A 5,813-nucleotide genomic window follows, 5' to 3' on the forward strand; every position below is an offset into this window, starting at 1 on the left:
AAAATCCTTAACATAAATCATAAACATAATTGCGGAAAGCTCGAAGCGTTGGTCATCGGGTCCTGTGCACCTTCAGTCCAGTCAGGTCAATCATCAAGACCTCCCATAACATTAATATCATGAACACCTGCATCAATCACAACTAGTGAGTCTAAAGACTCAACACACCATAATCTTGATAACAAGTAATAGGTATAAAATCACATGCAACAGTGAAAAATACTTGTACTTAAAATAACATTTTAATGAAAATGCATAAACTTTAAAAACATTTTCATGATCCTTTTGCATAAAAATTTTCATAAACATATTCATCTCATCCTCAACATATTCATATATATATATATTATCATCAACATATATGTATTCCATTTTCTTTTCGTTGAATTCAGATCGTTAATTGTGACTTCGTGTTCATCTACGTCTACGTCAACGTGTTGGGCGATGGATCCATCTACATGTAACCACAGGACTGGGCGGCGGGGACACCAGCAACACTCTCACCGGTCAATTGGGCCTTGGCCTATCCTCATAATATGGAAATACGATCGTCGGGGCTCCCTCGAGGGCCTTCTCCCATAGACGGGCTCTCTCTGGGGCCTTTTCCCACGCATGGGCTCCCTCTGGTTCTCCCGAAAATGGGCTACCTCTGGGGCCTTTTCCCCTCACGTTATCCCAAAGCATATCATCATATACATATACATATCCGTATCCAAGGAAACACGATCGTCGGGCTCCCACTGGGACCATAACCCTCACGATATCTCCAACATATCATCGTATTAGTCACAATTACATCACTTTCTTCAACGTTTCATATTCTCATCACTTTATAAAATTTAAACATACATATAACGTTTTTCTTTTAAACCAAGCATGCAACATATCTTTTAACGTTTTTATTTGATCATAAAAACCCGTAAATATTTAAAATAATAAATCATAACATATGGAATCAGAAAAACATCCATAAACATTTTAAAATAAAATTTTAATATATAAAATCCACAAACATTTAAAATAAATATTTTGGCATATTAAATCATAAAAACATTCATAAACGTTTAATATAATCATATTAGCATATAAAAAAGCCTTCAGGACAATGCCATGATGTTTACTAATTTTTAGGTGTAAAAAGACCGTTTTACCCCTGGACGAAAAAATTCACATTTTTTACATTTTCTTAATTTCATTGACTCTAACATGTCCCAAATAATTATTTAAGCTTACATAAATTTTCTCGTATTTTTATTTAGCTTAAATCGAGGACTTTTAAATTAATCTTTAAATATGACGTATTAATGCCTTTTAATCCCGAATTAAATCAAACCTTAATATAAAATTCCCAAATTAAAAACATAGACTTTTAATAATTATTTGAGCTCAAATATAATTTTTCATAATTTTATAAAGCATAAAGCTAGGCTTTTCAAATACTTCGTTAATTAGCGTTTCGTGCGGCGATTAAATCCCGAATAAATCCAAAACTCAATATTTTGATCCCCAATTTTTAACATAGCATTTTTATTACCTATTCTACTCTTCTAAGTCATGAGCCGCCTCCGTGGACCCATGGATCTATTTTTCCTTCTTTAATTTTCGTTTTAGACACACTAACGAACCCGCCGAGCCATCTCCTAATTTACTCGAGCCACGCCCGAGCCGCCTTGAACCAAAACCTAGCCAACTCACCTAGACACCCACCTGAACCATTAGGACCCGTTGTACCTGACCCTAAGTTCCAAAAACGAAGCAACACATGAGCTGCAGAAACAACCCCAAAACACACCTAGGCACCCTTGAGCCAAACTCGTTTTTCCCTGAGCCAAGCTCAAACCCTCTTGAGCCAACCTTTACCCAGACCCCCTATGGACCCTACCCGACCCTTAGAACCTAACGACTCAACCCCAGCCCCTGAAACCGAAGCTACACCAGTTGGTGCAAGCAGCAGCAGTGAAAACCCACATGAACATGTACCCAGCGTTTCTGTTGCTAGGACCAAGCCAACCGACCCAGGCCCTGAACCATCCCCTCTAGCACCCTTCTAGGACCCTAAGGACCTAGCCTAGCCCAGCCCAAGCCCCCTGGCCGAGCCCCTTCTCCCTGCACTAGTTTCTGAAACCTGCGCATCACCTTGATGCTTCAACTCATGTTTCCCACGTTTTTGCTGCTAGGGCCCCCAACCACCGAGCTAACAATTGAACCATCCCCTCAAGCACCCTCCTAGGACCCTAACCACTTGACCTACCCCAGCCCAAGCCCTCTGGCCGAGCCCCTTAGCCATCTGCACAACAGCATACACCAGCGCCTTCCTTGATACCTCTCTCGGGTGGGAGTCCTTGTTGGCAAGGACTCCTCCCAGCCCATGGTCTCGAGTCCTAGCGTGGCTAGGACTCTTCCCTTGAATCCTCATGAACCATAGCCAAGCCCTGGCCCCAACCGAGCCCAAGCCCAGCCACCATCCCATAAAACCGTATCCTCCTCAATTCCATGACAGAAAGTTGGTTCAGTTTGTGTTGTTTTCGTGTGCAGCGTTTTTAATGTGTTTTAAGACCCATAAACTTGTGTAAAACTTGCCCCTTAACATCCTAATTCATGGCAGCCCTTTTCACAACATAAAAACATGATTTTGGAATCACAATTCAAGTGTTTAATACACATGCAAGCATAGTTACTAAAATACCAAGTTGGGTGCCTTGTTTTCTTTCAAAACATGTTCAATTAAATATTATGGTGTGATAGATGTTTGAAGGAAAGAAATATGGCGTGTCTTTGCGTATTTTACGCACGAAAAACCGTTGACGATTGCGAAGAACGACGACGACGACCTTGACTAGAAGTTCCTTGAAGCCTTCAAACTTTTTCTTTCAAATTATTGAGTGTGTGTGCCGTGTATAAAATTGGTGGGAGAGAGTTTGATTGATTTAGGGGTGTGGGGCGTGGGTTATGGTGTGCATGGGATAGGTTTTAGCTTTTAAATATTGCTTAAAGTCCTAATCAAACTCTAATTACTAGCTTAGGCCCATTAACCATGTTAATTAGGCCCATTTAGCCCATTAATGTTTAGTTAGAATATTAAAAATAATTTTGTTTAGAAAAGTTTGCGAATTTATTAGCCGGGTTTCCAAAAAGTTCATATTTTTGTTGAAAAACCAACACCGATAAAATTTACGTCCCGGCGTATAAAATCACCTCAAAACCCCGTATTTTTAAAAATAAGAAAAAGCATCGCTCATATTTTAAATAATTAAAAACAACTATTTAATAAAAACATTTTCTATTTTTCCGCCCTCGGTCTCCGTTCCTCGATCGCAACGTGAATAACCTTTTAAAAATACATTTTAATGCAACCATGTATAAAATATAATTTAAACATGCAAATATGCACAACATAATTAATTTATGCAATTGAAACAAGTAATTAAAATACAAGAGAATTTAATAATTGCATGCATGTGGTTTGCGTGGACCTTAAAATTTTCGGGACGTTACAAAAAGAGTCCTTGAAGAACGTTAGTAAGGATTCATCAAGAGCTAGATCCGTCTATATCGGATTAGTTGGACCCAAATTATTTAATCATCAAAGGTAAAAGTTTTAAATATCCTATATATGTTTATTCATAAAACCATATGAGTGCTCAAAATTTGTACATCACAAAACCGAGATTTAACAATTTTGAACTGAGGCGGCTCATTAATTTTTGGTTCAACCCAAACNAAAGAGTCCTTGAAGAACGTTAGTAAGGATTCATCAAGAGCTAGATCCGTCTATATCGGATTAGTTGGACCCAAATTATTTAATCATCAAAGGTAAAAGTTTTAAATATCCTATATATGTTTATTCATAAAACCATATGAGTGCTCAAAATTTGTACATCACAAAACCGAGATTTAACAATTTTGAACTGAGGCGGCTCATTAATTTTTGGTTCAACCCAAACTCAGAGACTCATTTCCCGATTCTCAGTCAGCAGTTCACATTCCATTCGAAATCGCCTGAAAATACTCGACGGCGAACTTGTTGGAGGAACCATCGTGACGGAATTTGACCGACGGGTCGATTTTTTCCCCCGGTGTATATGAATTGCGAGGGACTTTTAATCAATTATATTATCTATTGATTCAAGCGAGCTACCGGATCTGTTTGTTGTAGATCTGAGTTGAATCGAAGCTCTTCGAATCTGTAGCCATGCCCGTGGCAGCTTCCGCTATTTATTTCCTCAATCTTCGTGGCGATGTCCTCATCAATCGTCTCTATCGTGACGATGTCGGGTTAGTCCTTTATCATTTGTGATCTCTATGCTCTTTTCCTTCTCACTTTGGGGACTTATTTATCTGCTCCGTAATTTAGGTATTCTATTTATTTGTTTTGAGATTGAATTGAGCTGCAGTGAGGTATACGCCTTGATTGGTTGAGTAAATTCTTGAGTTTGAGATTCATTGTTTGACGTTTTATCATTTTCTGAAATTGAATTTACGAATGATATCCACACGGCCATCTTTTAGTTCAGCTGACGCATTAGAAAATATCTTGTACATGAATTGGAAAAGAATGATTTTTTCGAATCCATGATATCCATGGATACTATTTTCTTAGAAAACGTGAATGAGAAAGGTTGAATTGTTGAAATTGGTGATTCTTAAACCATTCACACACGTGTGTCTGAAAAACTGAGAGTATCCCATCAGGGACAAGACACTTATTTGCTGGGGGCAACATCAAATCAGCGTTCATCCTGTTATGGTCAGGGGAACGGGCTTCTAATCTTGCGGCTTCTTATTTGATTGTGATAACATTTTTCTTAAATAATGATGAGACATTAACAAATTACTATTTGTCAATCACCTCAGTGGCATTAGCCTTTGTAATAAAATTTTGGTGTTCTTGATGTATATGTCAAAACTCTAATCTCCTTGGAAACTATGTAGCACGAACACTCTTAATTTTTAAAATTTTGAAGTATACGACAATGATATGGATACGACACGCCGAAACATGTGTTGGATTCGGAAAAATCTGTATCGTTGACTTTTTGTTGGTTTCATTAGTCGAATATGTCTTGGACAGTGGACGCTGCTAGAATACGTCATGGACACGGTGGAGATAGTTTTTGAATACGTCCTAAATCATTCCTATGAAGTTGTAGGTTGTATATATTTACATAAATACACACACAAAAAAGATAAGGCTTGAGATTTACTTATAGTTGCTCTCTCTCTTGTCTTTTCGTTTCCTTGAACAACCCTTGAAGAATTTCCTCTATTCAAAATTTTTAATTACAAAAATTACACCTTTATTTATAGAAGTTTCTTCACAGGTAATCTAGGATTGTTTTGCAAATACTTTATGCTGCCAAGTTTGAATCAGGGCAACAAATTCTTCTTACGCATCTATCTGTTCTCATAAAAACAATGATTCCATCCACAGTGATTCAAACAATGATTCCATCCACAGTGATTCATCATTTGTGGGATAATGATGAAAGAAATTCTTGGGAAAGAAATCTTGGAAACACTTGTGAAATATCTACTGCTTAAAAATGCTACTAATTTTTTTTTTAAAGCTAATACACGAAAATCTCATTTAAATGCATGCATGCAGGACTGTTGAAAAATACGCCTTTTGAAAATAATTGTAATCGAATGACAAATAAAATACTGCAGTTTAAAGTTTGCCAGCACGGCCATCAATAAATAAACAAGTAAAAATCTTGGGAATCCTCAACTCATCATAACAAGCGAATAAAACTGATCAAGCCTACTCAAAACTCATAAAACGTGATGTGCGGAAAATATGGTCCTCGGGTCAT

Source organism: Primulina huaijiensis, chromosome 9 (assembly GCF_012295235.1).
Source record: "Primulina huaijiensis isolate GDHJ02 chromosome 9, ASM1229523v2, whole genome shotgun sequence".
NCBI lineage: Eukaryota > Viridiplantae > Streptophyta > Magnoliopsida > Lamiales > Gesneriaceae > Primulina > Primulina huaijiensis.